The sequence below is a fragment of the Ixodes scapularis genome, unplaced genomic scaffold (assembly GCF_016920785.2).
Source record: "Ixodes scapularis isolate PalLabHiFi unplaced genomic scaffold, ASM1692078v2 PGA_scaffold6__148_contigs__length_123643588, whole genome shotgun sequence".
NCBI lineage: Eukaryota > Metazoa > Arthropoda > Arachnida > Ixodida > Ixodidae > Ixodes > Ixodes scapularis.
In genome coordinates, this window is record NW_024609881.1 from 69,308,364 (window position 1) to 69,331,496 (window position 23,133).

Genomic DNA, 23,133 nt, shown 5'->3' on the forward strand with positions numbered 1-23,133 from the left:
TAATTCATTTATTAATCCAAAATACCTCGAAGGTCTTTCGGCATTACACGAAGAAGAGCTATACGGTTGGATAAGAACCTGAAAAAAAAGTACAGCACATACCCCCACAGCATATTAACATCAGTACAATATCACAGGTATGAGTATGTCAGAGATATTACAGAAGTAGGTATTATGCAAAACACGTAAACGTAGATGCGAAGCATACATATTTACATTATTATCTGAAATGTTGTAAACACGGACGTACAATTTTTAATTAATATTCAGTCAAAAGCAGAATGAGCTGGATTTCATCTACGAGAAATGAATGGATATAAAGGTCTGACACTGTTATTTATGCTAAAATAATGGATGTTATTTCTGACGAAAAATATTTTTGATCAGCAATAGACTCTATTGGCTTCGGGAAGACCGTTCCAGAGTTTGGTGGCAGAGGGTAAGGCAGAATTGTTGAATGCTATCGTTCTCCCAAGAATACGCTTGCTGCTCTCAGTGTTTAAGGTTCGTGATTTTTTTTTTATATGGTTCTAGAAAAGAGCAGTTAGTTTTTACCGGGGCTATGACATAGTCTGTGGATTAAGCATAGAAGAAAAAGTGTACGTCGCGTTTCCAGCAAGCAAATCGAAAGTTTTGTTTATTAATGATATGCTGTCGAAACGTGAATATGATGATGAAATTAATTGAGCAAGTCGATTTTGAATAAAATCGACTTGATTAATAAGATAGGTTTGGTGACGGGACTAGATTGCAGATGCATATTCACAATTCGGGTGGACATATATGTTTTGTGAGATAATTTGCGAAGGTGAGGGGTGCAAATTTTAGATAGCGCTCTAAGTAACCTAGTGTACGGGACTGTTTAGCGGTAATTCTGGTAACATGGTGTATACAAAAACGGTTTGAGGTTAATTCAACACCAAAATACTGGTAAGCAGAAACAGCGGCGATGGGCGAATCGTTAAGCGAATATGTGCAATCTGAGTTGGATCGTTTACGGGTGAATGAGACAAGTTTGCATTTAGCAGTGTTTAGGGTCATTTGCTATTTGAGCCCCAGCGTACTACTTGGTCGGCATCAATTTGGAGACGCAGCAGATCGTCAAGATATATGCGTCGAGGAATCGGTTTATCATTTCGTATGGGGGGGCCACCACGAGTGTTGGAAATTGAGGAGAAATTCCCCTGTCCCTATCCTGTTGTGGCCTTTTTTAACACGCCCCCATTGAGGGGGACAAAGGTGCGCACGAGAAAAGTCGTTGTGGGAAGAAGGTCGCTTCTCTCCACTGCGGATGGCTCATTACAAATTATTAACCTACCTCTCGTAAAACGCCGCCTTGCGGCGCCCTTCCGACGGCCCAAGTACGCATGTCACGCCATCGCTCTCTATAACCAGCCTATCTCGTGCGGCCGCCGTCCTTCATGCACAAGCTAAGTGAACTGATCTGCTTGCACCAGGGAGAAGAGGGGTTTCGGGAATGTTCACCCCGCGGAAAACTGCTGAAAGGCTGTATCGCCCCGCTTTGAAATACCAGGGTGTCCCCGAAAAAACGTTTTACAGTGTTTTCTTCACCGCAAAAATAAACTACGAATCGCCGAACGCTCATTCTCCGCCCAAAGGTAGCGCTAGAGGTTCGAACCAGGTGGCAGTTCCAGCACGAGCCGATATTTTAATCAAAAGTTATAAGCGATCTTTGAAAATTCCAATGGGAAAATGGGGCCCATATTTGCCTGTTTTCTGTTTCTGGCGCCATAGAGCTCAAAGTTCAAGAGCTCAGTCGGCTACCAATTTTCCATTGCAATTGTAAAAAGAATCACATAAATTTTGAATAAAATATTGGTTCGTGCTGAAACTTTGGCACTCGGTTCGGGCCTCTAGCGCTAGCTTTGGGCTTAAAATGAACGTTCGGCGATGCCTAGTTTACTTTGACGGTAAAGAAAACCCTGCAATTTTTTTGAGGGGACACTGTATATAACCGCTGCGTGAAATGCTGCAGCGATTGCGGCTCATTTTATTTTTGTTTAAATATAATTAAGCTCATAGGTCGTGAATATTTATTCCTTATTTTTTATATATCCTTGATAGGGATGAAATAACGCAAGTTCACTTAACGATAAAAAAAAAAGAAAAAAAAAAAACAGCCTAGAACTACTTTTTATTGCGGACGGCGTTGTCGCTCTGGCGGAGCGAGGCCTCCGTGGCCTCGACCATGGAGTGTTATCACGTGCTTTGCTCCGACGCTTTTATCGGGTCGCTGGGGCCGCAGCCTCCACCGTTCGCCAAGTTATCGCGAAACGGAGCATAGTCCAATCCCAAACACCGACCAAGTAAATGACGAGAGGAAAATACTTATACAATGCAGTTATTTTCTCTTCGTAGTTCTTATATCCTGCTACCCCAGACGAAACAGGTAGAACAGGCAATCAGAAGGTAGACTGCTAAGTGGTGCAAGCTACCGCCCGTTATAAAGATGAAAGCCCTCCGTCCGTCCGTCCGCCCGCCCGCCCGCCCGATGATCAACGTCCTCAACGACCCAAGACGACAGTGAAACTGCAGGGACCAAGGGAGGGCAAAAGTCATTATGATCAGTTTTGCTGTGTAGTCTGTGCGCTGAGCGAAATTGGTTTTACATCATTTGGTTGTCAGAGAGAGAGAGAGAGAGAAAAAAAACATATTTACTATTGTATTTTAAAACATACACGTCTTGATATAATTAAACAGCAATAAAACTACTCTTAAGTTCAGGGGAAAAAAAATCGTCGCCATCGGGCAGGTCGGAAAGCTATCCGGCGGCTCGCATGCTACCACATGTATGTGTGCTCCAACTTCATAGTTTATTCCCTGGCTGATTGATTTTCCGTAAAAATATTTGTTTTATCTGACCTCATGAATCTGTGGTTATACGGTTCTAGATTAATGGGGCGGTGGTTTGCGCCACTAAGCACATGGTTACTTTAATGCATCGCCGGAAGCGCTTCGGTTGCTCGGAGTCACGAGAAAGTTTCTCCTATATTTACGAGATTAATTATGCGGTTTGGTTACACCATGCTTCCAAAACATGCGGGTGAATTTCACGATAATGAAACTCGGTATTTTACCTTCTTGTAGTCTATATGACACTGTTTTTACACCAAAATATCACTCAAATTTTGTTTCAGAATTGAAGGGTGGCGCTCAAAGCGATGGCTGCAATATGGTTGCCCCGTAAATTCTGCTTGTGGGTGGGGAAAACGGGCTGGAATTCTGTCTTCGTGAACACAAATACGGGCTTATTGATAGCTAGAGCCCTAGCTAATACCAGCACCTCTATTACTTTGCGTCGAGTGGTAATTCACCGGCTGGGGACAGCTCCTGAGCGTATGTTTGAAGAACGTGGTATGTGGGTTTTCTTCGTGGCGCCAGCGTGGCCGACATCCCCCCACGTTTGCGATCATCATCCGCCAGCCGGAAATCACTATATATTGTAGCACTCTGCCAACTATCGGTGACCACACTTTTCACAGTGTATTAAACACTATACCCATCATTTATAGAGCACTGCAGCTTCTCTCTTTTTGAAACAATATTTCTCCGGTCGAAAGAGCGGAGGTTCGCTTTATTCAGGTAAACCATACCCAACTTTTTTGGACAAGAATGCCATGTGCCCATGCTCTAAAAATTAGAATTTCGACTGAAAAACAAACATCTCAATGTTCCCGGGGAATACTTTGGATGTCAGACATAAAATATCAATGACCAGTAATTAAACTTTTGGACGCTTATAGTCTTGATTTCACGGCTTTACAAAATTTCTTTGCATTGAATCCTAAGGGCCATATTCGCAAAATAATCAAGTTATGCTTTTTTTTTTTTGGCTAAAGACTGTAATGTTTCCGAGGTCTGTAATTGCCTGGGCATAATAGAACGCAAATTATTCGGAATTTTAACTTATAATTAAAAAACTTTCTATTCTACGGAACGTCCCAGGAAAGTTGGTCATAAGCTTCCGTGACGCTTGATGTATTTTGTGTTTTTTATGTCTAGCGTTATAAAATGAACATCAACATTCACAAAAATTAAAAAGCGCAGTGAAACAAACAAACAAACAAAAAAAAAAAAAACAGGAAAATTAGCCAGTAAAGACACTGTGTTAGTAGAGCTGCACCGGTCGGGCTGCAGCACAAAGGAACAAAAATCATAAGAGGATTTTCGTCAAGGCCCAAGTCAGCGAGATAAAACATTCGACTGAAAATGAAAAACAAAAAGACAAAAACGAAACAAAAACAAACAAACAAACAGACGAGCCGAAAGTTTAAATCCAGCGTAGCCTCTTTTCCGGCGCACTAGCGGTTGTAATCCCCTTTCCTGCCCCATAGGACAACAACGCTCTATGCTTCTTCGCTCAGCCCAGTGAGTCACAGGGGGAACTCGAGCTTACACGCTCGTTTCGCGACGGTTTGTTGTTGGGGTAGTACCCTGCAGCTCCAAGAGCAAACACAGCAGAGACAAAATCGCCAGCGCCCGATTGTTTGTTTCTTTAGATTCTTCTTGCTCTGCCTTTTTTCTTTTTTATAAAATATAGGCGCACCATCTAAAGGCTTTATTATTTGTAGCCCTGTCTGTTTGTCGAGGGTACTTAAGCCATGATGCATGCTTGATGCGCCTCTTTGACAGTTTTATGGGCAAATCCCAGATTATTGCTTTTCTACGTGTACGTGCAAGTACCTAAGCAATGTCCAGGATGTTTTGTTAAACATTCGCTTTTATTCTTTCTTTTGCGTGTGCCTTCAGCTATAGCGGGCTTAACGAGATGAATGTTAAAATTACCAATGCGAGAGCAATCTAGCGGAAACCGTCTCGAGGCAATATCCGGGTTTCCGGATCTCAAATGGGGAGAAAAGGACAATGTTTGACCTTAGGCGTCGTATTAATATTTATCTACTTATTCACGGAGGGGAGCAGAAAAAGATAAAAAAAAAAAACGGCAAAAATCAGCCCTTATGGTACATCAAAGAACAACTAGAGAGACAGCGCATTTTGAAAGCAATGGGGGCAGATAAGGTTGCCATATGGTGAAGACGGTGATTCTATTCCACAGAAGTGCAAGCTGTTAACGGATAGAAATATGCATTCGTGTTGCGAGGCAGGAAGCTAACATTATGTTGATGATTTAATCGACGGAAATGTATGACAGGGCTGTTAGCAGGCCTTCACGCAGGGCAGTTAGTACATTTTATGTGAAAGAGACAGGCGCTAAAGCTGTTTGCGTAAAGCAAGATTAGGAAAAGGTAATGATAGCATAATAGAGGCAACAACGGAAGTGCGGTGTTGGTGAGAACGAATAAAACGTGCAGGTTTATTTTGAATGAATTTTAATAAGTGAATGAGGTACTCCATGCCGGGGTCCCAGACGGAGGCTGCGTACTCAAGCTTCAATCGAACCAGTGGTTTACAAAAAAAGAGCTTGAGGTATGAGGGAACAGAACGAAGAATTCTCACTACGGGGGTGAGCTGAGCTAGTTGGTTATTATACATCACGGGTGGAACCAGGTGAACAAGGAAGGAAGGAGGAACAGAAAGGACAACCGACCGCTGGGCTACCAACTAATAAATCGTCCTCTTCTTCTCTTCTTCTACTAGTTCTTATGTGTTACCCTTTGCTTCTGCTTTTTTTTCTCTTTATCTTGAATTGTGGTTCCCCCTTGCTTCTATTTATACTCAGCAGGTGGGGCACCCTGCAGAAAGAACTTTCCTGGAGGTTGCAGGGTTATTGAGGCGGAGCTCACACAGTTTTGTTCTTCTTCTATAGCAAAGGCCTTCAACATATCCCTTGCAGGTTGGTTTTTATGGCGCCCTATGATGAGTGCTTGCTAAAGCTTTGCTTTACATTTTCAAGCTCGACAATGGGCAACGAGGTGGCCTGGTCCGCGAGGTTTTTGAGGTTGGCTACATGTTCACGTGCACGGTCGTTTATGCAGCGCCCGGTCTGTTAGATATAGCAGCGCCTACATGTCGACGGTATGTTGTAAACGACATCCCTTTGGCACGGAACGTAGCTTGCCCTGTACCTGGTGTCACACTTATCTTTCTTGTCGGTTTGTACCTGATTGATCTTGCGGCATAAGAAATAAGCCTTATTGGGTGCCGAGCACACAACTTGAACGTTCTGCCGGTTCGCTATCGTTTTTAATTTGTGGGTGACCCTATGAATCACGACCGGCCTTATAGGGGCGACCAGGTAACCTGAGGCAGCGTGAGCGCGCAGCCCTTGATTTTGCTTATTTAGTACTCTCTCTAGTTCGCTGAACCGCCACCGCGTTGTCTGGCGCTGTAGCTTAACACACTAGCAGACGCTTTCGCGTTTGTATTCGTGTGTGTCCTCTCCACGACCGGCTACGTTTTGAGGATAATCGGCTGTATTTTAAGGAATTTTCTCATCGTTATTGCGATTGTACGTTGGGTAAAGAGCTACAAGCTGATCTAGATCGCGTTCTTCTCTGGTCAAAAGATAACAAACTTCCCCTAAACTTTTTATTTCGTTCAGCAATTGGCTATCCTTCTAACGTTCCAGAGACACTTCCGCCTCACTGTGACGAAGAGAATCTGCAAATACTGGTAAATATTCCTGACCTGCCTCGGCGAGGTAGGGTCGCAGATTGCGTAGCACGATCTATTACTGAAGAGTTAATAACTACAAACTATGCAGGAAAAACGCATATATGTACAGATAGCGTACGTGGAAATTTCACAACAGCTGCCTACTGCATTCCCCAACTCAGAGTTCACACGAAAGGTCGCTTGGACATCTGCCTGAACACCGCACGTGCCGAGCTTGCTGCCATCTGACTTGCCGTATACAAGAAACTCTCAAGCACGCGGAGCTACACCACTTTGTCATCTTCTCCGACTCCCGAGCAGCTCTGAGACAACTCACAAACGTGGAAAGAGCACCTCCGCTAGCTCGCACTATAGCCCACCTAGTGCAGAAGGCAGTTGTGGAAGGTGCATCCATCCAGTTTCAGTGGATCCCTTCCCACGTTGGCATTCAAGTAAATGAGACTGCGGATGCTCTCGCACGTGCTTCTCATGCGGATGTCACACCAACAATCTCCGTACACCCATATAATTCGTGAAACAACCTTATTCAAAAAGCCATTCAGAAACTTCACCCTGACCCTGAAACTGCGGCTGGAACACTGCCGTACACAATCCCCAAGAAAAGCTTCAGCAGGCTCGAACAAGCTCTACTTCATCGGATCAGGGTAGGCTGAGCCCAAACCGCTTCTCGACTGCATCTCACCAAACGCCTGACATCCCCACTCTGCAGTGCCTTTGGTGCCACGGAGGACATCGAACACATTCTCTGGCATTGCAGAGCGGTGAGCAACCACCGAGAAACACTTGCGACCGCCCTCAAACAGCTTAATATTCCAGCTGGCAACACCAAGTCACTCCTGTTCCCGGCAGGTTCGCGGCATTCGAGAACACAAGCTTTAAGAGCACTGCTTGACTATTTAAAATTCACAGGCTATAGCAGCCTGTAGTACGTGAGGAAAGGACCAAGATCAAAATTAGCCACGCAATCTGTTTAATAGGGAGTTTTCGTAGATCGTTTTCGCCGTCCCGCTGGGCCCTCCGCAATCCGCTACGATAGCGGGAACTCCACAGTCAAGGCTATCGGCGCGCAGGCGCAGTAGCAACTTCTTCGTTGCGGAACGCTTAGCGGAGGGGGCCAACGCGGTCTACGAAAACTCCCTAATATTGTATCACACTGTAAATAGTGTATCATAGTGTATTATAGTGTATCATATAGTGTATCATAGTGTTTGTTGTGTCACCTCTCCTACAACCACTCTTGTCACCTCTCCTACAACCACCCTACGCCCCTAGCAAGATGAGAAAGCTGACCCCACCACTGGGAGACTAAAGGCCGGTTCACACATACAGCGGAGCGCTAAGTTAGCGCTACGTGAGCGCTCCAAGGAGCGCTCATGTGGCGCTTCCTAGCGCGTGATGTAGCGCTCGGTTAGCGCTTCAGTAGCGCTCTATTAGCGCTTCAGAAGCGCTTTGTTAGCGCGACAGAAGCGCTTTGTTAGCGCTCTCACGCTCCTTGTGTCGTGCTTGCTGTTGTGGAGTAGCGCATGCACGGCGATTCCTTTGTTGTTATTTTTCCTTTAGCATTGAAAAAAAGAGGCAGTAAAACAGCCGCTCTCCAATCAAGGCGTCGGGCAGGCGATCCAGAGTCATGGACTCTGAGCGACTAATTGTTCGGGTACGACCTCATCGCTGTCTATTCGATACGCGTGCCCCTGGTTTCAAAGACACGCAGTTAAAAACAATCGCCTTCGAAAGAGCTCTGTGTCTCGGTACCTCAGCCTATGAACAAGGTTCGCCGGGTACCCGTCGGTATCTCGGTGGGGAAAAATTTTCCGCACCCAGAAGGCTCTTCTGGGTGTTAAGCTGTCCACACACATATGCACTAATCGCGTATCTAAACATCGCATTTCTATTTCGGCATCCCACATGTCCCCCATGGTGCTGCTGATGCACAGCCAACCACAGGAACCAGAACCGCAGTGCACGCGCTAATCCTCAGCACCGCGGTACAAGAAGCGCTACTGAAGCGCTTCTTGTACCGCGGTGCTGCGGATTAGCGCGTGCACTGCGGTTCCGGTTCTTGTGGTTGGGTGTGCATCAGCAGCACCATGGCGGACATGTGGCATGCTGAAATAGAAATGCGACAAGTTCTCTTAGATACGCAATTAGTGCATATGTGTTTGGACGGCTTAACGCCCAGAAGAGCCTTTTGGGTGCGCAAAATCTTTCGCCACCGAGATACCGACGGGTACCCGGCGAACCTTGTTCATAGGCTGAGGGACCGAGACACAGAGCTCTTTCCAAGGCGATTATATTTAACTGCGTGTCTTTGAAACCAGGGTCACGCATATTGAATAGAAAGCGATGAGGTCGTACCCAATCAATTAATCGCTCAGAGTCCATGACTCTGAATCGCCTGCCCGACCCCTTTATTGGAGAGCGGCTGTTTTACTTCCTCTTCTTTCAATACCAAAGGAAAAACAACAACAAAGGAATCGCCGTGCACGCGCTGTTCCGCAGCTGCAAGCACGGCACAGGGAGCATGAGAGCGCTAACAAAGCGCTTCTGTAGCGCTAACAGAGCGCGAACAAAGCGCTTCTGAAGCGCTAACAGAGCGCTACTGAAGCGCTAACCGAGCGCTACATCACGCGCTAGGAAGCGCCACATGAGCGCTCCTTGGAGCGCTCACGTAGCGCTAACTTAGCGCTTCGCTGCATGTGTGAACAGGCCTTAACCTTTCACCTTAATTCTAGCCTCTTTTCCACTTTACAATAAACTACTACTACTCCTTTCTTCCATAATAACCCTTAGACGAAGGAAAAATAAAAAAAAACGGACAGTACAACGAAGTCTGTATACTCTATACGGTACTCCTTTCTTGTTCAACTGGTTCCACCCGCGATGAAAATTTATCCTTACAAATCCCAGCACTCGGTTAATATTGCTAACTACGTGCACTATATGATTGTTGTATGACAGGTCAGACGTTATATGAAGACCAAGGTATATATACATTTGCACGGATTTCAATTGCATGTTGTAAAAGAGACGCTGAAATAAAAGAAGTTCTTTTAAAGGGCTTGGATGGGAGACATCACTTTTTTGTAAATATTTCCACGAAATTTGTTTTAGCAACATTTACTTTGTTAGACCCAATCTAGGGAAGGTAGCCCTGCTCTAGGCCCCGCCCGGTGCTTACAAAACTAAGCACCTTTTCTCTGCTCTCATTGGTTTAGAGATGTTTAACGCATGAAATGTTGGTTGTAAAATTTTATCTTCATGCCGTAATATAATTTACATCGATAATATTTTTCTGTTTGAGGAACATATAATCTAGATAGAGTCATTATCGTTTCAAAAATATCCCGAGAAGCCTTTCCGCTGCGGCTTCAAACGATTGCACGCATGGCTGCCGGCGCTCGCGTCGTGCTTAACGAGCGTAGCTTGTTGAGTTGGTTTATTTTTATGAGTGCGAGTCTTTCTGTGTTCACCGAGGTGTTTAGCAAAAGATCTCCCTCAACCGATCAAGTTTCCAGCAAACAACTGTCTCAAGTGCGCGCCTTTTGAAGCGCTGCGCGGGTTATTGGATTCGTAACAAAACTTGCCTAAGCCTTCCGTCCCACGTCAACTATGTTGCTTTATCTGGCTTGATTTGTTCCTTTTCGAGTGTTTGTGCTGAATAAATGTGTTCGTACCCCTAAAAGTAGCCCCGCTTGCACAGGTAAAAATTCTCTCGAGAGCCGTTTGGCTGGAGGCAATTTGGCGTTCGGCTCACATCAGGTTTGTATATGTTCCCGTCATTTCGCTTCGAAAGGCAAGTTGCATTGTAGTTTTGCAATGCATCTGGCCTACCAAAGCGAATTTTTTTTACGTCGGGTTTGAATTGTGCGCCATGACGCTTAACTAGGTTACTCGAAGATGCCATGTGAATAAAATAACAGTAAAGCTGTCAGTACTGCCGATAGATTTTGTTGACTTTTTTAGTCCTCTTGGTCACTTATTTCCGCACATCGATAGACGCTGTCAGACGCTTGTATCGAACCGGGGCTCATGCATTAGGGAACGATAGAACGTCCCATTCACGGTCGCGTCATCTAAGCGTCGCAGAAGTTTTTAGACGAGGACGGAATAGTAGACGGAAGGAGGCAAAAACTGTCGCCGACAAGCAGCCTCCGGTTCCGTGTCTCACAGGCATTGCAGACGACGATAGACGGTGGTGAAATAGCAGACGATACCGGAGGCTGCCACGCGTCTGCTGCACGACTAGCAGGCGCTGTCAGACGCCAGACTCGACGCACTAGATGTCGCGAAAGCGAGACACTAGGCTTGTTTGCGTCTTCAGCCGAGCAGCCAAGCGAGTCCAGTAGTAATGGGCGGGGCCACTGATCTGTGGGTGGGGCTTAGAACGTGCCGTGACCTCCACTTAAATTGCGTCTAGCGGCGTAACTGTTGCCCGACATTTCCTCTTTATTTCGTGCAAAGATTCTCTAAAATTACGCCTCCCGCTTGTGAATTAAAGTTACTTTTTTTTTTATTTCTGCGTTTTTTTAAAGGTAACACAGAAATGAATTTTCTTAGAGGTCGGGATTTGTTTTTTTATAAATTTTTTTCACTCTATTTTTTTTTGAAAAAATTACGCCGTTAGACGCAATTCAGGTGGGAGCAGCCTTGCTCTAGGCCCCGCCCGGTGCTTACTAAACAAAGCACCTCTTCTGGGGTCTAACATTTTGAAAAGATGATTGACGTTTGAAAAGTTTGTTGAAAAATTGTTTTTCCGTGCCGTAATAGTATTTATACGATAATATTTTTAATGTTGGAGAAACAAATAATTTAGATAGAGTCATTATTGTTTTCGGAAATATCCCAAGAAGCCTTTCCGCTTCGGCTTCAAACGATAGCCGACAAGGCCGCCGGCGTTTGCGTCGTGCCCAGCGAGCGTAGCTTGTGGAGCTCGGTTATTTTTACGAGTGCGGGTCGTTCTGAGTTCACCGCGGTGTCTGGACAAAGATTTCCTCAATTGAACTAGTGTGCAGCAAAAAAACTGCCGCAAGTACGCGTCTACGGAAGCGGTGTGCGGGTGCTTCGGTTCGTATACGTACGACTGACCTAAGCCTTGCGTCCCACGTCAACTATGTTGCTGGATCTGGCTTGATTTGTTCCTTGGAGCGTGTTGGCGCTGAATAAACATGGTGATTCACGTGAAAGCGGCTCCTTGTCTCTGTGAATTGTTACACAACTGTGATTGCGACCCTTGTTTAGTACCAAGAAGCTACCGACACAGGCAAGAATTGGCGAGCCATTTGGCTGGAGCCAATCGGGCTTTGACTCGCATATCAAGTTTGTCGTCGATGTTCCCGTCATTTGGCTTCGAAAGGCAAGTAGCTCTCAGGTTTTCCAGTGCACCTGACTATCCAACGCAAATATTTTTAGGTCTCGTTTTTATCTCGCGTCATAACGCTCAATTACCTTGCTCGCGGATGCTTTGAGAAAAAAAAATAACAAGAACATAAAAGCTGAAATAACTGCACATTTATTTTGTTGCTCTTTTTTTTTTAGTCCTTTTCGGCCGCATTCTATAGCACATCGACAGACGTTGACAGACGCTTGTATAGGGAGTATTCACTGGACGCCATATTTGTGGGTGCTATTTAGAGCGCGTGCCCAGACCGAGCTCACATTTCTAGGTTGCTAAGACCGGCAACCTTGATGGTGTAGAATGCACGTGGCAAAAGAACTGTGGAAGCTCGCCATGAGCACGCGCTCAGCAGTCGCGCACACGGCTATGGCCGCTAGTGTCGTGCATAATGCTTGCTTTCCTTACCGCTCATTCACACTGGAAGCGGATCCGCGTTCGCAAAGCGGTTGCGAACGCGGTTGTATAAAGATCCAGTGCAATTGCACGCGCACTCGATGACATCAAGTGCGCGTGCAATTGTACTGGATCTTTATACAACCGCGGTACAGTAACCACGGTTGCGAACGCGGTTGTATAAAGATCAAGTGCAATTGCACGCGCACTCGATGACATCAAGTGCGCGTGCAATCGTACTGAATCTTTATACAACCGCGTTCGCAACCGCTTTGCGAACGCGGATCCGCTTCCAGTGTGAATGAACGGTTAGAGTGCCTCAATGTCCTTCTGTTTAGGGTGATGCCATCGTTTGTATGTGCCCGATGCCGACAGCACGCGCTCACACGGAAAATACAAAGAAATCACAGGAAAGAAAATGTCGCCGTAGCACAGTCAGCGTCACAAGCGCATGCAGGGACAAGCTCTTTCATGCGCTTCATAACAAAAAATAAAAATAAGCGCTCGAAACAAAATGGCCAGATGTCATCACCCCAAGCAAAGCGCACATGAAGGCACCCTATAGCTTTCCTGGGCCCGTTTGCTCGAGGTCGGTCAACTTGAACCGCGGCAAAAAGTTAGCCGCCCTTCCCTATTAGGTACCTACAAGTACCTAGCCAAGTTTGACGGGGGCTGGATGAGCGATAGTTCCGGGTTTTATTATGGGGTGGTAGCTGGTGTCACCTACTGGTTGTAGTAAATATAAGGGGCTTTCGTGGAAAAGTTCCCCAAAAAGGGTGGCCCATGAACGCGAGCTACCGGGTTTTTGCGACGCAGCGCGGTATGCATTTGTGCTTAAGAAACACTTTAGGTTGCTCGTGGTACAATTACTGGGTAAGGTAAAACAAAAAACAACCCTTGCTTGGAAAATTTCTAAATGTTTGGCTGTCTGAATTGAAGACGAGCCTCGTTGAAACTTCCTTCCAAGTTCGAAAAGGATGACGAAGTTCAGTCCTAGAAACGCTGAGAAAGAAGTGAGCAGTGAAAGGTGGGTGATAAACCGGCAGCATGGTTGGCCAGCATGTAAGAACTGTATATCATACCATCATAAATTGAAAACAGTGTAATTCGGCTCCAGGGAAAATAGACCTATTACTAAATTACTCAAGTATCAAGGAGAATGCTGAAGGTGTAATTCTACGCTCAGCGTGCGTTGGCCTTCCCCGTATAAAAGATTCGAAGTAAATATTCATAATAAGGCTTTGGCAAATGCGCGTGCAAGGCAAAATTTATTTTAGGCTTTTGCTTTAGAACAGTTACTAGGTACTACAGACGCCAGCACGTGCAGCGCGTGTAACTACACTATACTTCATCTCACCTTAGCACGGACTAACTGCGAAGGCTGTGCAACCGCGAGCGGCTAGCTTCGACTGCCTTGACTGGAGCACTCGATGCACGAGCGCTCGTGTAGCCGCCGAGTCTTCATCCAAAGCAACTAGCTCGGGCTTTTGGCACGCGCGGCTAACAATAGTCCATGCTAAGGTGAGACAAAGTATAGCGCGCACCTTTGTGCCTTGGAAATTCAGCAAAAGGTCTCTTGGGACGCTGTCTGCTTCTGCGTACTATATCAATACCCGGCCGATTGAGTCAAGGCCATCCACTATAGCAGGGGTGGCCGGAGTGACATGGGGTTAGAGCCGCAGACAAATCTAAAAAAGTTCCGAGAGCCGCAGGAAGAAAAAGAAGGAAAAAAAAAAGGGGGGGGGGGGGGTACTTTTAACACGAAACGATATGGAGGGAGAAGTCCTTTCCGAAGGAAAAAAAGTGTAATTGTCGACTACAACAAAAAACACCCGGAAGCAAAACGTTTCTTCAGTCGTTCAGCACAAAGGAGTGCATGGTTCGATAGCCAGCTACTGATCGTTATGCGTATACGGTTCGAAATTATTTTTACAACATTAAAAAAAGCAGGGTCACTGGACACATCTATGTGTCAGAAAGCAGTCCAGTTGTATATACATGTACGTAGTGTAGTGCACGGCTAGCAAGACTGTGAGGCTATATGTTTACTTTCTATTCTAAAACTTTTCTTCTTTTTTTTTTGGGGGGGGGGGGGGAACACGGGAGGGGAAAGTAGGTACGCCTACCATAGAGCCGCGAAGAGCCGCATGCGGCTCTTCGCTGGTCACGGTGGGGCTCGCAGATTCCTCGTAAAAGGACCCCCCCCCCCCCCCCCCCCCCCCCCCCCCACCCCCCTCGTCCCTTTCCGCGTGTCTCCAGGAAAATGGAAATGATTTCACAATAAAGAACACCTTGCGATTTGGCAGCCTTGTCCCCCTATACGTACAGTCGAACCGCTTTTCACTCGTATGTTTCCACAGATCCGGTTTCTTTCATTGTTGGAGGGAGTTTGCCGGACCCTAGGGGGAAGGGCATCAAGGACAGGGACTGTCAAAACATGCATGCACCTTGGCTTTGGGTCGAGGAAATGTTCTGTCTCGCGGCCTCTGTCACTCGCCGGTGATACTTGTCCCCCTTAGGTAACAGATGTTCCCTCCATATCGTTTATTGCTGAAGGTCGCGGAAGCCCGGGTTGACCTCATTCATAGCTTCCACTAGTCACAAACCTTATATTCAAGTTTACAAAGGACCCGGAACATTCTCATCGTTATTTTTACCGGCTTGCAGTTGTGACCCGCAAGATGCTTTTTTATGCTTTCGGAAAAAAGGGGGGGGGGGGGGGGGGCGGATAACCAGGCAGTGACGTTTGCTTCGCCCCCCCCCCCCCCCCCCTTTTCGGCGGCTCTTAGAAGTTTCGTGGTTACGTTTGCGGCCCTTAGTCCGGGTCAGCCTGGCCACCCCTGCACTATAGTATTCTAAAGACGTTGCCATGCCGACAATTACCGCGTTCATTTAGGCGTAGGAATGGCCAGAATCGAAAGGCTATCTCAATGCAGCGAGGTCATTGGTCATGCTTTGTGACTTAAGGGAGCAAGGCAAAGCGAAAGCCTCCTGCACCATGCATTGCTGACTAACGCACCCGATATTGCAGCTACAACGACATATTGGTTCCAAAGCAAGCAACGCTCGCTCGCATGGGCACCCCCGTGTTTCCGCGCCGTCCTTACTCTAATGGTCACGTGACCTAAAATTCCCCCTCGTAGGGAAATGCGGTTAGCATTCTGCCGCGGTTAAAGTTAACGGGCTTCGGGCAAACGGGCCCAGAGGGTGTGACTCTTACGAGGCTTCTAACGGCGAACCTCTCAGTGAACGGAAAATGCGAAGCGCACTAATACTTCGGAAAATGTGTTTGACCGCACGCGTCGTTTAATTAAGTTTGATTGAATGGTGGACGAAATGGCGAGTGACATTCGAAGTTTCGGAAGAAAGGCCTGCGGCTTTATTGCAAGTTTTGAATTAGTGAGACCAAGCGTGTGCTTCACATCCGTGTTGGTATACAGTGACAGGGAAGTGTCACCGACAGGTGTGCTTACAGCGTCGCGGCCCCTCGATTTCCGCCTGCTGACATAAAAAAAATGTCATGTCGTCGCCACGGCCGCGATCCTGGCGGTGTCACATTAGTGGTGGCGGATGTGAGCAGAGGCCTGTTTTTGCTCCAGGTCGCTCTACAGCCCCAAAGTCCACGGAAGCATTGACAGCCGGGTTTTGGGATTCCGCGACAACAGCGACACTCGTGTTCACTCCTACGTTTGGTCGGGGATTCTGGCATGAACCGCCAGGATCGCGACATCCGAGAACATGGCGCGCCGGCTCTTTCTGACGTCATTTGTTGCCACGTCAGAATCTCTTTTGATGTATGGGCAGGATAACACGCAAAACACCAGTCGAAGACGCGTTCTAGGCCCCGCGTAGTGCGGGTCTTCTAATGTCCTGGTCTCCCACAGACCCATACCCTCCTTAAATGTATTGTTGATGATGATGTTTCGAAGAGAACATTTGATGCGATATTCCATAGTGTTTGTCCGCGTAAACAATCTAGCAACCGTCCTCTATCGGCGGACGCCTGCGAGGCTCTGTTTTTTACTTGTTTTATTTCTCTCTCTCTACTTAGTGTATTCGTGCGCGTGTGTGTTTGTGTGTGTTTCGTGTTCGCGACATCTTAGAAACGTACTACAAATATTTGATCTTCGAGGAAACATCGTCTTTTATAGTCGATAGACGTCGCGAAAAACAATAAAAAAAAACACTACTGTTTACCGGGATCCAAAATGCTGAGGCGCACTCGTGCTATCAACTCACGCCAAACATAGTGCCTGTACGAATTGACGAGATAAGTTTAGGAACACGGTGTTGTTTTGCTTCGTTTCACATCAACTCCAACCGCAGTCAGCGTTACGATCTGACAAAGTCAACAGAGAGTTTTAGAGAACCGTTCTTGCACATCCGATACGGTACGATGGGCCCTCCGGTACGCACTGCGCATGCGCAAGTCTTCTGCGGTCGCACATGCGCAGTGCGTACCGGAGGGCCCATCGTCCCGTGTGCAGAAACGGTTCCCTAAAACTCCCTAATACAGAGTTTTAGGGAACCGTTCTTGCACATCCGATACGGTACGATGGGCCCTCCGGTACGCACTGCGCATGCGCGAGTCTTCTGGGGTAGCACATGCGCAGTGCGTACCGGAGGGCCCATCGTACCATATCGGATGTGCAGAAACGGTTCCCTAAAACTCCCTAATACTGAGTTTTAGGGAACCGTTCTTGCACATTCGATACGTTACGATGGGCCCTCCGGTACGCACTGCGCATGCGCGAGTCTTCTGGGGCAGCACATGCGCAGTGCGTACCGGAGGGCCCATCGTACCGTATTGGATGTGCAGAAACGGTTCCCTAAAACTCCCTAATACAGAGTTTTAAAGGGATACTTCAACGAAATTTGAAATATTCCCGTCGTGTTCAAAAATAGGTTGAATATGATCCACAATATCCGTAAATGACAATCGCACGTTTGTATTTTGAGCCTGGTGGCTGTATTTTTCGTTATAAACGGCCCACTCTGGCAAGCGCTCGGAGAAGGCCCAGCGGAGACCACGTGACATCCAACGCAATCCTGACGTAGCTCGTCTCAAGACGAGCAAAGCTACGGCGAGGCTGTCGTCGAGATGATGGCCTAGTCGTTCCAGCCACCGAAGCGGCTGCTTTTGTACGAATTTTGAGTGACGGGTGAATCTTCTATAATCTTGTAGGGGGACAATTGCGACTTCTGCGACACACAAAAGGCATTCTCGGGAAGAGGGGAGTTCCTCCTGCCCCTCTTCTCTCGTCGTGGCCGGAGACGACACAACCTCCGTCACCAGCTGTCAAGGTTCCTAGACGGGCATTACAAGCGAGGTGTTAGCGACATCCACCAGGTGCTCTTCACTAATCGTTTAATTCGTTTTAAAATTGCTTTTCGTGACTTTTTTAACAAGATATTGGTATGTTCGATGTGATGCTGCTTTTTTGAATACATATCGACCAAAAAATGAGCGCCGAAATTTTGTTGTAGTATCCCTTTAAGGAACGGTTCTTGCACATCCGATACGGTACAATGGGCCCTCCGGTACGCACCGCGCATGCGCGAGTCTTCTGCGGTAGCACATGCGCAGTACGTACCGGAGGGCCCATCGTCCCGTGTCGGATGTGTAGAAACGGTTCCCTAAAACTCCCTAATACAGAGTTTTAGGGAACCGTTCTTGCACATCTGATACGGTACGATGGGCCCTCCGGTACGCGCTGCGCATGCGCGAGTCTTCTGGGGTAGCACATGCGCAGTGCGTACCGGAGGGCCCATCGTACCGTATCGGATGTGCAGAAACGGTTCCCTAAAACTCTCTAATACAAAGTTTTAGGGAACCGTTCTTGCACATCCGATACGGTACAATGGGCCCTCCGGTACGCACTGCGCATGCGCGAGTCTTCTGCGGTAGCACATGCGCAGTGCGTACCGGAGGGTTCGTCGTCCCGTGTCGGATGTGCAGAAACGGTTCCCTAAAACTCCCTAATACAAAGTTTTAGGGAACCGTTCTTGCACATCCGATACGGTACGATGGGCCCTCCGGTACGCGCTGCGCATGCGCGAGTCTTCTGGGGTAGCACATGCGCAGTGCGTACCGGAGGGCCCATCGTACCGTATCGGATGTGCAGAAACGGTTCCCTAAAACTCTCTAATACAAAGTTTTAGGGAACCGTTCTTGCACATCCGATACGGTACAATGGGCCCTCCGGTACGCACTGCGCATGCGCGAGTCTTCTGCGGTAGCACATGCGCAGTGCGTACCGGAGGGTTCGTCGTCCCGTGTCGGATGTGCAGAAACGGTTCCCTAAAACTCCCTAATACAAAGTTTTAGGGAACCGTTCTTGCACATCCGATACGGTACGATGGGCCCTCCGGTACGCGCTGCGCATGCGCGAGTCTTCTGGGGTAGCACATGCGCAGTGCGTACCGGAGGGCCCTTCGTACCGTATCGGATGTGCAGAAACGGTTCCCTAAAACTCCCTAATACAGAGTTTTAGGAAACCGTTCTTGCACATCCGATACGGTACAATGGGCCCACCGTCACGAACTGCGCATGCGCGAGTCTTCTGCGGTAGCACATGCGCAGTGCGTGCCGGAGGGCCCATCGTCCCGTGTCGGACGTGCAGAAACGGTTCCTTAAAACTCCCTAATACAGAATTTTAGGGAACCGTTCTTGCACATCCGATACGGTACGATGGGCCCACCGTCACGAACTGCGCATGCGCGAGTCTTCTGCGGTAGCACATGCGCAGTGCGTACCGGAGGGCCCTTCGTACCGTATCGGATGTGCAGAAACGGTTCCCTAAAACTCCCTAATACAGAGTTTTAGGAAACCGTTCTTGCACATCCGATACGGTACAATGGGCCCACCGTCACGAACTGCGCATGCGCGAGTCTTCTGCGGTAGCACATGCGCAGTGCGTACCGGAGGCCCATCGTCCCGTGTCGGACGTGCAGAAACGGTTCCCTAAAACTCCCTAATACAGAGTTTTAGGGAACCGTTCTTGCACATCCGATACGGTACGATGGGCCCACCGTCACGAACTGCGCATGCGCGAGTCTCCTGCGGTAGCACATGCGCAGTGCGTACCGGAGGGCCCATCGTACCGTGTCGGATGTGCAGAAACGGTTCCCTAAAACTCCCTAATACAGAGTTTTAGGGAACCGTTCTTGCACATCCGATACAGTACAATGGGCCCACCGTCACGAACTGCGCATGCGCGAGTCTTCTGCGGTAGCACATGCGCAGTGCGTACCGGAGGGCCCATCGTCCCGTGTCGGACGTGCAGAAACGGTTCCCTAAAACTCCCTAATACAGAGTTTTAGGGAACCGATCTTGCACATCCGATACGGTACGATGGGCCCACCGTCACGAACTGCGCATGCGCGAGTCTCCTGCGGTAGCACATGCGCAGTGCGTACCGGAGGGCCCATCGTACCGTGTCGGATGTGCAGAAACGGTTCCCTAAAACTCCCTAATACAGAGTTTTAGGGAACCGTTCTTGCACATCCGATACGGTACAATGGGCCCACCGTCACGAACTGCGCATGCGCGAGTCTCTGCGGTAGCACATGCGCAGTGCGTACCGGAGGGCCCATCGTACCGTGTCGGATGTGCAGAAACGGTTCCCTAAAGCTCCCTAATACAGAATTTTAGGGAACCGTTCTTGCACATCCGATACGGTACATTGGGCCCACCGTCACGAACTGCGCATGCGCGAGTCTTCTGCGGTAGCACATGCGCAGTGCGTACCGGAGGGCCCATCGTCCCGTGTCGGACGTGCAGAAACGGTTCCCTAAAACTCCCTAATACAGAGTTTTAGGGAACCGTTCTTGCACATCCGATACGGTACGATAGGCTTACCGTCACGAACTGCGCATGCGCGAGTCTCCTGCGGTAGCACATGCGCAGTGCGTACCGGAGGGCCCATCGTACCGTGTCGGATGTGCAGAAACGGTTCCCTAAAACTCCCTAATACAGAGTTTTAGGGAACCATTCTTGCACATCCGATACGGTACCATGGGCCCACCGGCGCGAACTGCGCATGCGCGAGTCTCCTGCGGTAGCACATGCGCAGTGCGTACCGGAGGGCCCATCGTACCGCGTCGGATGTGCAGAAACGGTTCCCTAAAACTCCCTAATACAGAGTTTTAGGGAACCGTTCTTGCACATCCGATACGGTACCATGGGCCCACCGGCGCGAACTGCGCATGCGCGAGTCTCCTGCGGTAGCACATGCGCAGTGCGTACCGGAGGGCCCATCGTACCGCGTCGGATGTGCAGAAACGGTTCCCTAAAACTCCCTAATACAGAGTTTTAGGGAACCATTCTTGCACATCCGATACGGTACCATGGGCCCACCGGCGCGAACTGCGCATGCGCGAGTCTCCTGCGGTAGCACATGCGCAGTGCGTACCGGAGGGCCCATCGTCCCGTGTCGGACGTGCAGAAACGGTTCCCTAAAACTCCCTAATACAGAGTTTTAGGGAACCATTCTTGCACATCCGATACGGTACCATGGGCCCACCGGCGCGAACTGCGCATGCGCGAGTCTCCTGCGGTAGCACATGCGCAGTGCGTACCGGAGGGCCCATCGTACCGCGTCGGATGTGCAGAAACGGTTCCCTAAAACTCCCTAATACAGAGTTTTAGGGAACCATTCTTGCACATCCGATACGGTACCATGGGCCCACCGGCGCGAACTGCGCATGCGCGAGTCTCCTGCGGTAGCACATGCGCAGTGCGTACCGGAGGGCCCATCGTCCCGTGTCGGACGTGCAGAAACGGTTCCCTAAAACTCCCTAATACAGAGTTTTAGGGAACCATTCTTGCACATCCGATACGGTACCATGGGCCCACCGGCGCGAACTGCGCATGCGCGAGTCTCCTGCGGTAGCACATGCGCAGTGCGTACCGGAGGGCCCATCGTCCCGTGTCGGACGTGCAGAAACGGTTCCCTAAAACTCCCTAATACAGAGTTTTAGGGAACCATTCTTGCACATCCGATACGGTACCATGGGCCCACCGGCGCGAACTGCGCATGCGCGACTCTCCTGCGGTAGCACATGCGCAGTGCGTACCGGAGGGCCCATCGTCCCGTGTCGGACGTGCAGAAACGGTTCCCTAAAACTCCCTAATACAGAGTTTTAGGGAACCATTCTTGCACATCCGATACGGTACCATGGGCCCACCGGCGCGAACTGCGCATGCGCGAGTCTCCTGCGGTAGCACATGCGCAGTGCGTACCGGAGGGCCCATCGTACCGCGTCGGATGTGCAGAAACGGTTCCCTAAAACTCCCTAATACAGAGTTTTAGGGAACCGTCTTTGCACATCCGATACGGTACGATAGGCCCACCGGCACGAACTGCGCATTCTCTACCTCAGAAGAGTGGGAAATGTACTGTTCGAACCGGAGGACCCATCGTACCGTATCGGATGTGCAAAAGCGGTTGCGTAAAACTCTCTGTTGTGAAACAAAGTATAATGTTAAATAAATTGGCAGTATCGATTGGATTTCTCTGAATGTTTGAGTTTTTGTTTGCCACGCTGAACTGTGGCGTCAAACGTGAGCCAGAAGGGTCGAACTGTGTAGAGTTGCGATCGCAAGAGGATTCCAGACGACGTCTCGGTATAGATGGTAAGGGGGGTGACATTCTTGCTGAATATTAACCAGCTTTTTTGTCTGAGGTGGGCTTAGTGTGCTTATTATAACCCTCTGCTCCCGCAGTCTGTCCACCGCGGCACCAGGGATACACTAACATCGAATTCGGACCTTAATATAGCTTGATCTAATTGTGGACGTTTTGGCGTGCGCGCTAGGGTATCTGAATAAGCAGAGCGCCTCCTAAGTTATTACTGGAAGTTGTTGGATTGCCGACACATAGGAGGCCAACACCGAATCTCTGCTATACTCATAACGATTTCGGTACAGCTACAGGACCCGAACACGAGCTCTTAAATAAAATACAGGGGTTAATATGAGCATTACATGTGCTATGTTCCGTGCTTCGTCGCATGCCATATACTCATGTTTACATTTTTTCTCTCGTTATCATCATTCTCGAAGCTTTCTTTGTAAGTCACTAGCTTAATCCACAGTGCTCTGCGGAAAAGTATACTCACCGATATTTTTTGTCATGCGCTAGCCTCGCGCAGAAGTTCGTTTTTGGTATCTGAAATATTTATTTGTTCTAAACATACTTGTTTTAAATACGTTCTTCAGTTAGTCTTGCTCGCACATATGATATTGTCAAATCCATACAAAACTTGAAAGTATAAAACAGCGAGGACGAGGACGGGAACAGGACATCTTTCAATGTCCAATCAAATCCATGCTGAGGATTGCTAGAGCCACTGCAGCTATAACTGGATGTTGTGAATTCTACAAATATTCCTGGCCTTGTCATCTTACTGAAGTAAACTATAACAACCTGTGCAGTATGCCGCTTGCAAACTTGATCACGTTATTAATACGTAACTTACCGCCTTCACAAAAATAAAATAGTTTAGCCATTTTTGTGATTGCATAAATTATTTTGGGGTGATCGATCACAAATTTCTTTTATTCAAACTAGGCAATATTCGATTTTAGAAAGTCAATTTACCTTGCGTTTGTAAACGTTTCAATACAGTTCAATATCACCTGGTTAAACTGACAACTTTAGAACCAATGCAAAGTTTGTTGAAGAGGGCAGTGAACTTGTGATATTTCCAAGAAATGTCCTAATTAAGAGACCGAACGCGAAGTG